The sequence below is a fragment of the Triticum dicoccoides genome, chromosome 6B (genome assembly GCF_002162155.2).
Source record: "Triticum dicoccoides isolate Atlit2015 ecotype Zavitan chromosome 6B, WEW_v2.0, whole genome shotgun sequence".
NCBI classification, from domain to species: domain Eukaryota; kingdom Viridiplantae; phylum Streptophyta; class Magnoliopsida; order Poales; family Poaceae; genus Triticum; species Triticum dicoccoides.
In genome coordinates this window covers 186,282,733-186,295,494 of record NC_041391.1, presented here as the reverse complement: position 1 = coordinate 186,295,494, position 12,762 = coordinate 186,282,733, and positions in this window count along the sequence as shown.

The following is a 12,762-nucleotide window of genomic DNA, read 5'->3' as shown; positions in this document are numbered from 1 at the left end:
CCTGCAGTCGGGGGGCGAATCGTTTTTTTTCGGACACACTTCCTTGCGTGCGAAGATGTAGCTGGTGGATCCCAGCAGTCAGGGAGGCAAATCGTTTTTTTTTTCGGATGCACTTCCTTGCGTGCGAAGATGTAGCTCATGGGTACCAGCAGTTAGGGGGCGAATTCATTTTTTTTTGCAAAATACGGTGGCCCGTCTGGTGGGTCCTCGCTGTCAGGTGAAGGAATAATTATTTTGCGCGTCATAAGGAGGCACTTCCTTGCAGCTGCCGTGGACCCAGCTATCAGCCTCTCCACGTACAGTCCACGTCCAATGGAAGTCGTTCCTTGACCACGTTGACCACGCCGCGCCGAGAGCACCACGGCGGTGGACGACAGCGAGGCCTAGGAAGGGGACGATGCAGAGCCGGGCAAGACGCGGCAGTGGTTGCACACGCGGAGAGGAGTATGAGGGTTCACTGGTTAGGCTGCGCTGCCGTCGCCGCAGAATAACAGGGGGTGTGGGTGAGTGGAGGGATGGCCTGGCCAGTGGTGGGAGTAGTAGGGGGCGGTGAGGCCTCCGGGGCAGCACAGCCGGCCACGAGAGGCAGGAGCAGGCGGCACGACCGGCGTTGCTTTGAGCGGCTGGAGCAAGAAGACCAGAGGTTGAAGAAGCACGACGGCCGTTGGATGGACATCGTATGTTCACTGCAACTAGAATCATTTATATTGACTAAGTTGACAAAGCCCTTGGTATGTCAACTTAGTAGGCCCATAGGTCAGCTTCCGAAACGGTGCTCCCCAGATGTTAGGGGGAGGAATCATTTTTTGGACTGTCGTAGAATTGTCACGGCAGATGTCCTTAGTGTGAGGACTTAGTCGCGAGGCCAACACATCTATGTGGTAGCTTGAGAGGGGTTGAGCGGAATCAAGATACGCAACACAAGACAAGGGTTTAGACAGCTTCGGGCCCTGGGAAACATCATCCGGTAATAGCCCTACATGTTGTTTGAGGCTAAGTCTCATTATGCTCATGAGAGAGTCGCTGGTAAGCCGGCTCTCCTCTAGTTGTGTCTAGCCCTAGAGATTATTGCTTCTTGCTTCTCCCTCTTTGGGGAGCCCTGCCCCTCCTTATATAAGTTGAACGGGCGGCTTACATGTAGAGTCCTATTAGGGTTAGAACTAACTTATTCTCTATTACAAGTCGGATACAAGTACGGGTCTTGCTTCCTCGTAAAGGAAATATTCCCCATGCCTTCTGTCTTAAGCCGGCCCACCATAATATGAGCCGGCCTACAGGGCCTTGGACCTAGTCTTCTATGTGACTCGCCGTCAGGGTCATCCGTGAGTCGTCTGACCAGTGAGTCGCCAATCCTCCGCCGGGTCATCGGTGAAGCGCCAAATCCGGCCGGGTCATACTTCCGGCCGGGTCATACCGCAGGGTATATCCCCGACATTAGCCCCCGGTATAATTTGGATTTATCCATGTTAAACTGATCCTGTAAACAAACACAAGAACAACTTGGACAGATTTTGTTCCGGGTTAAAAACTCTTGTACGCCGGCACCTGATCATCCTTAGTTTCTTGTGCTCCGGGTTAAATATTCTCCTGAGACGGGACCTGATTATCCTTAAGTCCAATTGTCATTTCCTTTATCTAGAAAATCCGGGTCAAATAAGCTAGCTCCATACTCAATTTGCTGATGTTGGTTTCTCACAGAAAAATATTGTGAAGAATAATCCACTTGAGTCGGCTTCCAAGGCGCCGGGTTAAATAATTTTGGTCTTCAAATACTCATCTGATATTCAGCCGGCTTGAAGATGTAAAACTTGCCGGTTTATCATTACAAAAAACTGCCGGATTATAAAATAGATGATGTCGGGTCATAATTGTTGTTGACACCGGTTTATGTAATTGATCCTCCTGATTTGCCCAAAACTAATAATTTGAAGATTTTTCTCCCTTATATCCATATTACCTGTAGGCCCCAAGTCTTGAGCAGAACAAAGTGATGGTTTAAGAATTGCTCCAATAAATATTGCAACCTTGAAGAAATCGGGTTTATTCATCTCAATCATATAAACTGAATATTCCACACATGTAGCCCCCAAGTGCCGGGTTGTCATGCTTGCAGCAACCTAGGACTTGTAATTGCTTTATGCTCATGAAAACTTCAACCAGTGTAGCCCCCAAGGGCCAGGTCATTATGTAATAATGAGCAGGGACTTTGTAGATATAACCATGTAAATTTGAACAGCAATGTGTAGCCCCCAACTTAGTAAGATAATACTGAGCTGGGACTTTGTACATAATTGATAATAACATCATATATATAGTCTCTACCATGGGGCTTGAACCCACGTCCACAAGGTTTAAGAGCTTTGTACTCCACCAACTGAATAATGGACCGTTCAATATAATGGATTAATGCTTGTGTACCTTGAATTTTTGACAGGAGCAATTGGTAGCCCCCAAGGGCAAACTCATTTAGAATGTGATGAGTCGGGTCTTCAATAAGTTGAGCAAAAAATGACTTTACATTAGCCCCCAAGTGTCATGGTGCATGCTGGCAGTGACATGGAACTTGCATATTTGATGTAATCTCAATTTGAATAATGTAGCCCCCAAGTGCCGGGTCGTAAGCCTGCAGCGACTCGGGACTATTCCTTTCATTGTAGAATAAATCATATCCATTGATAAAATAATAGCCATTGCGCTGAAGCGACTTTGAAAACCTCCATCATAACACTGGTTATTGATAATCACAATAGAAATCCAGCCATGTTGGCTATTTAAGATTTGATCAATATAATTCGGTATGAAAACCTCAATCATTCAATATCATCATGAAAATCCAGCCAGTTTTGGCTATTAAAGATTTGAATACATCATCGGTTGACAAGTAAATCCGGAGTTTAAATACCTGGCGGCTCTTGCCCGATGACGACTTAATGCGCATCCATTGTAAGCCATAAGTTTTGTAACCCGGTGGCATATAGCCCTTGAGAAAATCAATAATTGATAACCCTATTGAGACACCAATTTCAATCTTTGATGATGGGCTTGAACTTGATCATTTATGTAAGCCATATCTCTGTAAATCCTGCACAGAGTTTAAACAACATATGCCCTGGTGACTTAATGTCAAAAGCCAGGGTGGGTGACCACCCAAATATAGTCTTATCCTGCACACAAGTAGATCACAAGATCCCTATGATCCTTTGAATGATACCACTGGTTTATGTGACCCGGACAGTGAAGTTGATAACTCAACTTTGTAAGAGCCGGCACATATGATATTTTTTATGTGCTAACAACTTTATTGATCAAGGTTAAGCCGGTGGAATCGAAACCACTCCCTAGATGCTGTCAAATATGATCAAAAAGTCTCAAGACAAAGTCAAATAACTGCAATTGCAAAAAACTATACAAGAAACAGACAAAATTTTGAGGCTTCCGATTTGAATACGATCAGTAAACCGTTCCAAAGGGGTTAAGCTAAGATTTGAATACGATCATATAGCCCCCAGTGGCTTTGGCGATGCCGATCAAGAGGGTATCGATAGCTATGTTCTCTTTGGTTTGAATATGACCTGTGTTTGAACAGGAAGCCCCCAAATGACCTTAAGAGTTGTTTAGCGACGCTGATTCGAATACGATCCACGTCGATTCCCAAAGGGGTTGAGCTATGATTCGGATATGATCAAGAAGCCCCCAAGTGGGTTCGGCAGTTTGCCAATCAAAAGGGTATCGACAGCTATGTTCTCTTTGGTTCGAATACGACCTATGTTTGAACAGGAAGCCCCCAAGTGACCATATAAGTTTTGGCATTGCGCCGATCAAGAGGGTACTGATAGCTATGCCCGATGAGCAGGAAGCCCCCAAGTGACCATAATAAGATAGGCGTAAGGCAGGATACCTATGTTTGAACCGTGCATCATGGCAACAAGTTCTTTTTGGCACCCTTTAATCTTTCTGAGAACTCGAACTTGCGAGAGATTAATTCTTTTTGAACCGGAGGTTTAAACCGGATTTGAAAGCTTCAAAACTTTGTGAGAGATAAATTTACCTTGAGCCGGATTTGAACCGGATTTGAGAGCTTCAAAGCCTTGCGGTAAATAAATTTCCCTTGAACCGGTTTTTAAACAATATATTAAGAGTGTCAGTGCCTTGTGGGAGAAAGATGTCTCTTGAACCGGACTTTAAACCGGAGTCCTTCTTTTTAAGCCGGAAATTTTCTGACGGCCTTTAAATTTTTCACCAATATAGCGGTAGCCTCTAGAACCGGGTTACCTTCCCTCCAATGACCCAGAGTTCTTGAATCCATTGAAACCGGCTAATTTTGCCGAGTCATACCATTGTAGCCCCCGAGTCTCAAGATGACTCGAGGAGTTGGCTTGAGATTCTCCATATTTGACCATAGCAGAAGGTATACATCATTGATGTTGGTAGCGCGATGTGAATCCACAGAAGGTTGAGGTGACTGCGGCGGGTTATAAATGATCCTGTATGAGCCGTGTCAACAACTCGGCCAATGGCTCCTTCCAACTAGCTGTTTGAGGTTAACCAAACTATAGTGGCAGCGACTTGTGCGCCTGCCCATTGAACCGTCCAGTGCAGACGACGGCTGATAATATATGATAATTTGCCTCTAATTTGTTGGAAGAAAACCGGACTTCCCAAGTAGTGACTTGCGCATACTCAATAAATAGCTCATCCAGACAAGTGCGGCTCGATGTGTCGATATAGACCAGGCCGCGAGAGATGGACGGTAAAGACGACCGTAATAGCAGAGGCGGCATAGACAGATGAACCGCCCGTGGCGTTGTAAGCCGGTGCGGACGGGCAAGTTGTCCTCCTTGTTGTAAGCCGGCGTGGTCGCGAGAGACGGCCACGGCGTTGTAAGCCGGTGCGGGTGTCCGTTGAGTAACGACGACCACCTGTGCTAAAAGATGTTGGCGTACCTCCATCTCCACGGTATAATATCACTTTTTGTCATAAATAATTGCCCTGCATAAACAATATTGCAGACCAAGGCAAAGATAAACTTGTTCTTTGACAAAAACAACATGTGCCAATAAAATATATTTTAGATGGATATCACCTGATGTGCCAGGCTGGAAATAATCCGCCATGAAATTGATAACCGCTAGGTGAAGTTGAAGTCGCTCACGGGTGAACCGGACGCGACTTAGTAAACTGGTGCGGGCGGGTGAGTCGGCCACGATGTTTGTAAGCCGGCATGGACAGCGAGTCGGCCATGGCGTTATAAGCTGGCGTGGACACGTGAACCGGCCGCGAGGGCGGACGGGCGAGTCGTCCGTGGCGTTGTAAGGCAGCGCGGACGGGCGAGTCAGCTGGCGTGCTTGGTGTAAACTGGACCGCGGCATGCGTGCCCGTAAAGCTGTGCGGCATAGCCGAACATGTATCCGCGGTATAATGGCATAAACAATTGTCCTGTGTAAAGATGTTACAGGGCAAATAATTGTTCTTTGACAAAAAACAATAAGTGTTTAATAAGATAAATTTAGATGGATATCACCTGACTCGTCCGGATAACCGCGGCGCTCTAAGCTGGTGCTGACGGGCGAGTCAATCGCAGGCGCGGTAAGCCGCGCGGACGGGTGAGTCAACCGCAGGCGCGGTAAGCTGTGCGGATGGGAGAGTCAGCCGCTCGTGTTGATGTAGCGGGGGCGGCGACCTGCACACGTACTCGTCGAGCAGTATGGCACGGATAAACACTAGTGCAAAAATAATGCTGGTGGTTGTCCTTTATGCGACACCTTTGTAATGAATAATGGTCCTGAAAAAATACCACAGGCCAGAATAATTGTTTTCAAACAATTTAATATATACTAATAAAATACAAAGGAAAGATATCACCTGATATATTTTGTCAGATGATCATGGATGCTGATAGTGGATAAATACATCTCCTCTGTCTTTTCCATGCAATATACTAGTAGTTTTAAACTTCTGATGCAAGGGCCACCACCCTCCTTATCCTTCATTTTTTAATGAGTGCCATTGGGGTCACATAGTAGTACTCCCTCCGTTCTTGCGCATAGACTCTAGCACAAGCACCAATGTGTGCACCTTGTCCCAGAGTGTTAGTATACAGGTACGCTGGCCACTGTTTGTCCCATGCGAGCATCCACAGTCAACAAAAAAACGGCAACAGAGCGAGACACTGGCCAAGGGCACGGTGGCGCCGTCTGTGGACACTTGACGCAGATGGCTCTTTTGAGTTGCTGCCTCTGCCGCACAAGAAGCGGTCGCCGGCAATCTGTGGAGCAGCCGGCGCAAGGCAAAGGAGCAAACAGCGAGGGCCGGATCAGGGTGGAGCAGAGAGGCCAACCTGGTCAGTGCGGAGCTGAGTCGGACAGCTGCGTGCATCCCCTTTGAACATTCAATGCGTGAGTCGGCCAAAAGAGGTGCGATGGATCGGGTGACCTGAAGTGACCTACATCGGAGATGGACAACAGCTTCCGCGTTCTGAAGGCGGATGGCGGCTCAGGCAAAACCTCAGCGCGACTCAATGATGGCGGTTCAACACCGAAGCCAGCGCCTTGGAGGTGGAGTTGCGCGGGGGCGGCTCACCCGCGGCGGGTCACAACTGTGGATGAGGTGGAAGCAGCGGCTCGGCGCGCGCTCCGGCAGTGAGGCGGAGACGGCGACTGTGGCAGGACCTTTCCGAGACGGCGGCTCGACAGAGGTTGGTGGAGCGCGCGCCGAGGTTGATGAAGCAGCGACGGCTCAATAGTACTTGGAGGCCGGGTTGAAATGCAGAGTTGGGCGGCTCAAACGGCAGAGACCGGTTCGTCGTTTGGAAACGGCCGGTAGGGCGGATTGCGACAATGGCCTCGGTGGTGGTGGTCTGCCACAGATCCAGGGCCGGAGGAGGCAGGGCGATAAGCCGGCGGCCTGCGATTGAGAACCGTGTTCAAGATAGAGACGTGCTCCGCGACGAGTCGGCGAAGGCGCACGTCGGCTTGTCACTACCAAGGCAGCGCAGGGGCCGATTGATCATCTTTTTTCTATATCGTTGAAGCCATTTACCCTTTGACCAAAACGTGCAAGCACTTGGCAAAGGAACATGTCCATTGGGATCAAGTACTCCCGTCCCAGTCCCCGTTGACGTATCTGGTCAGTCTTGGACTTGTATACTTTTTGGGTATGCGGAGGACGAATCTGATTTTGATTCCGTGCCGACCGGGTTGATGACTCGGACTTCTTGCGTCTGCGACACTGGCTCTGTGAGGTTGCAGCCTATGCTCTTCAAGTAATATACAGCAGATTTGACCAATGATTTGATGTGTCGATAGCAGCAATTTGTCTTGGCCCATAGAACGATGATTGATATATTGTACTCTGAACTTCTGCAGCTTGGCTGAGTGCGGCAGCGCTGATGTGGAAATTGCATTGGGTTTCATCGCTTTGCGAGATTTCTCACGAACACCCGTGAGTCAGAAACCATACGATGGATCACCCATATCTGACGTACGCCTATGTCAAAGAAACTTTTTTCCTCTGATCTGTTTTATGCGGACACTAAAACTTTTTTAATCTCAACTGATGAATTCGAAGTTGATGTAGATCCTTCCGCGCCCGCTTTCTATCATCTGACCAATTGCAATCTTCTCAAACCCTAGAAAAGCTCCCTTCAAGAACTCAACACCACCGTGCGCAAGCCCCACGGTGGGCGCCAACTGTTGTAGAATTGTCACGGCAGATGTCCTTAGTGTGAGGACTTAGTCGCGAGGCCAACGCATCTATGTGGTAGCTTGAGAGGGGTTGAGCGGAATCAAGATACGCATCACAAGACAAGGGTTTAGACAGCTTCGGGCCCCGGGAAACATCATCCGGTAATAGCCCTACATGCTGTTTGAGGCTAAGTCTCATTATGCTCATGAGAGAGTCGCCGGTAAGCCGGCTCTCCTCTAGTTGTGTCTAGCCCTAGAGATTATTGCTTCTTGCTTCTCCCTCTTTGGGGAGCCCTGCCCCTCCTTATATAAGTTGAAGGGGCGGCTTACATGTAGAGTCCTATTAGGGTTAGAACTAACTTATTCTCTATTACAAGTCGGATACAAGTACGGGTCTTGCTTCCTCGTAAAGGAAATATTCCTCATGCCTTCTATCTTAAGCCGGCCCACCATAATATGAGCCGGCCTACTGGGCCTTGGACCTAGTCTTCTATGTGACTCGCCGGCGGGGTCATCCGTGAGTCGTCTGACTAGTGAGCCGCCAGACCCGTGAGTCGCCAATCCTCCGCCGGGTCATCGGTGAAGCGCCAAGTCTGGCCGGGTCATACTTCAGGCCGGGTCATACCACGGGGTATATCCCCGACAGTGGGTGAAGCTAGAATATCCAAGATTGAAGAAGAAGCATGACATCCGTTGGATGGACATCCAACAGCCACTGCTGCTAGAACCGTGTGTTCACTATAAGTTGACAAAGCCATGCATACGCGTCAACTCTGTTTTTTTAGGGGACGTGTCAACTTAGTAAGGCCAGAAGTGTGTGGCAGAGAACTTATAGCCCATTCGAGATTTGTAAGATTGTGTAGCCCATTTTTGAATTCTAATGGAATTTACTACAACCCATTTACAGTTTGTTAAAAGTACAGCCCATTTCAACCAATCATTCAAAATAGAATTCAATAAAATTTCCCACATTTTGATGGGATCCGAATATTTTTATCCCAAAATTTCTAGTCAGATTAGATACAATTTCAATATAAATTTATATTACGTAAAAATCCAATGAAACATTGCGCTCACAACAATTAATGAAATTAAAATTTTCAATATCCAAAAATAATATTTTATAAAGTAATCACTGTTTGGTGCATTTTTTTATAGTTACTACCCAGTTTTTATAATTACATCCCATTTATTATTTCTTAAAGCCCATTTTCTTGTCAAGCCTAATGCATCCCTCCTAGGAAAGATTTGCAGCCCAGCGGGGCGGGGAATAACAACTTGACCTTGCATGGGTATTCCTAAAAAAAGTATAGCTGGGCTAGCCATTTTCAGCTTGAAAAAAATTAATATCTAGGCTGGATATCTGGCCTGGGCTAGACGGGCCACAACCCGCCCAGTTAATACATGCAGCGATGTTTTCATTGTTGTTCAGAGGAGAAAAATTAATATCTGGGGTAAACATCGAAAAACTCTGCAGTGCTCACACCACAAAAACACAAATACTGCTCGAGCTGCTTGGTCCCAGCTGTCGGCCCCTTCTTATGCAATTCTCTCGTTTATTGACTACTACCTCCTTTCGGGTTTATAATGCCCAATTCAAAAATTATCACCAATCAAGGTAGATGGCGAGTGGTAGAATACTTTTTCTAGTTTTGCAAAAGCACCTAATTAATGCTCTTGTTATCCTAAAAAAATTATGTTTATCAATGCATTAATGGCAATGCATGCATGCATAAAGTACATGCATTGGTCAATTTTCTCTTAATACTTGCATGCAATGATTTAATGCACCTTGGTATCTGAACATGTGATGGAAAACAACCAAATTGAGCCTTATAAAATGAAAAAACTAAAATTTTGAGATAAGCCCTAGAAACCGGAAAGGAGGGAGTACATAGGTTCACAACGGTGTGGGACCGTGATGTCAGGAAACCAGGAGGAAGCAAAATAAATTATAGTTATATATATATATATATATATATATATATATATATTTATATATAATAAGGAGGCACTTGCGTACGTGAGGCTATGGACCTTGTGGGTCCCCATTGTCATCCTCTCCAAATAAAGTCATCTCCTCGCCCGCGCACGCTTTCCGCCCGAAACAGTCAGCGCCGACTGCCCCGCTTCCCGGTGCAGGCGATTGCTCCGCCTTCAAACGACACAAGTTCCGTCCGTCCGTCCATCTGCCCACACATTAACGACACGCAGTTGTCGAGGCGGCTACTTCGGCGCCACACGTCTGTCCCTCCGCCCGCCCACCATTGCTATACAAACTGCTGCGCCGGCCATAGCCGCAGTCATCTGCATCCGTTCCCTTTCTCCTGTCCACACCACTACTGCCCACCATGGCTTCCTCGCGCTCTAGTGCTCTTTGGGACGGGCGGACAACGGACCACAAGGAGATGGCAGCCATTGCTGCCGACCGGCTGGCCGGCAGGCAACCGGAGGACGACGACATCCCAATGGAGAACATGGTAGTCGATGATCCGGCGCCAACCCCCTCCTCCGCGCCATCCTCGCCGGTGCATTACACCATGACCATCGGCGAGGCCCGTGCCCAATATATGGACAGGGTGAGGCAGATGCGTGAGGAGCAGTTCCGGGAGGCATAGGCTGACGCCGCCTACAACCACCATCTCCTCCAGGAGCACATGCAGGCGGAGGAGCAGATCGCCGCGGACTGGGCAGAGTAGGAGGCGCTGCTCGACTCGTACCACTCTGCCCGCAAGGGCCGTCTCGAGCGCTGGCGGTACCGCATGCGGGAGGCGGAGGCTGCGGCCGCCTACAAAGAGGCTAGCAAAGAGGGCGATGAAGCGGGCGAGGTACTGATTGGTGAGACCGAGGATAAGGCAGAGGACAATGCCGGCTCCAACGAGTCCCCGCTCCGCTGGCGTCGATGAGGCCCTACTCCGCCGAGGCCCCGCGGCACCAACAACAAGGCAGAGGACACCGCTGGCTCCGCCGAGGCCCCGCGGCGCCAACAACGAGGCAGAGGACACCGCCGGCTCCGCCGAGGCCCCACCCCGCCAACAACGAGGCAGAGGACTTCACCGGCTCAGCCGAGGACCCACCCTGCCGGCAACGTGGGGGAGGATTTCCACCGCTCCGTTGAGGCGCCGCCCGCCGGCAACGAGATACAGGACATCGACGGCTCCGCCGAGGCCCCGCCCCGCTGCCAACGAGGCCGCGCCACACAGAAAACGAGGAAGTGTAGAACACGGTAGGTCGCCGTCGCTCGGGTCCAAGTAAGTCCACCGCTGCTACCCTCCGGTTGAAGCCAGGCTAGGCGGGTTGACCATTGACGACCGGTTAGCTTCTTGGCGGCGACGTGGAGTCGGAGAGCTGCACTAGAGAAGAACGCTGCTTCTACTTAACTGCTGGTGCAGTTGGCTGACTGACGCATGGGCCCAACAGGCCACATGTCAGTTATGCAACTGCACCAGCAGTTAAGCCACTGAAGCTTCTGTTCGGCTCAGCGGGACACAGGTGGGTAGCTTCGGTTAATTAATTATACCTCCAGCGCACCCCTTTTTAGTTGAAGAATGTATGAAATGTAATGAAATCCGGCATGTTTATATGAAATCCGACCGTGTATGAATGAATTTATTTCGATTAGTTCGGATTCCTGTATCACTGGCATTGGATGAACATGCAAAACAATATGTACTAGCATTATTCCCAGGGTGATCAGCTCGTTTGCAGTAGTTTCACATGTACTCCCTCCGGTCCTTTCTAGTCTGCATACAAGTTTTGTCTGCAGTCAAAGTATCTCTACTTTGACCAATCTTATACAAAAAAGTATGCACTTTCACAATGTGCGAAGTAAAAAGGAACAGAAGGAGTACAAAGAGTTTGAGCAGCTTTTTAGCGTTTCTGTACATTGCAATCAAACACACTGACCTGGCAATTCATAGAGAACATTCAAAACAATCGATGATTATGCATCTCAGCGACTCACATGTCAGAGGCAATATTTACTTCACAACTAAAGAATAAAGAAAAAAATTGATCGACGCTGCTGACAGCAAAGGGCGTCCCATTTGAAAATATCAAACACATATCTTGCTAAAATAAATGAGCAAAATTTGACAAGGTTGTCCCATTCCAAAATATCAGATGCCTACGATTGTGGAATGGGCAGGGTTTGCCATCAGTTCAGACATTGACATGGCACCTCGTGCTAAATAAACGAGATGTTCTTTTTGTGCAGTTCCTCCAAAAGCAACCAAATTCGCGCGTAGCTTGTATGATTTCGCCCTTAAATGTTGCAACGCCTTGAACTTATGGGCACGTCCTTTCTTGTGGTGGAAATGAATGATTCGATGTATTCATGAACATTTTGTGCAGTTCCCATTGAAATCAAGCTGAGCACCCCTGTTTGCACAAATAAAAAAAGTGATTAGTATAAAGCAAACTGTACTATGAATTGACAGTTTCAAGAGGCACATACATGGTCCATGTAGAGAACACTTTTAGCAAAATGGAACTCACCAGAAATAATCCTAGAACAACATTGTACTTGCGCATCACAGCAAAATATGGAGATTTGTAAGTCCTTCTAAGCTGAAATTAGTTTGGTCTTGTGGGGAGTAATGTAACTATCCTTCAACTACTCCTTCTGATGAGAAGATAGACAGGGCTTCTTCATCCTGGCATAATCAGAACTAGTCACTTCACGTACTCCATATTCTTCTTCAGAGGAAGATGATCCTGTTGTGCAAACACAAGAGGACTACTAAATGCTAGCATCCCTGTTTGCTCGAAAAAAAGCAAAGGAAATATTTAAAACAACATAGATGAAGCACTTCTCAAGGACAATACCACTTTTTCATGACAATATCTAAATAGTAGCACAACACCAATAGAGATGACAAAGCTCAATCATATGGATCAAATCAGTGGGCGAGTACCAACCTTTGTCAGGAGGCTGATTGTGTAGAGCATACAGATGAAGCACTTCTCCGGAACCATCTGTTGCTATCTACGGGGGTGGCCATGCTTACTATATACTCCTCAATTAGTTTAATGTTTCCAACATCTTCTTATGCAGTTCCACTAAAACATATGGTATCTT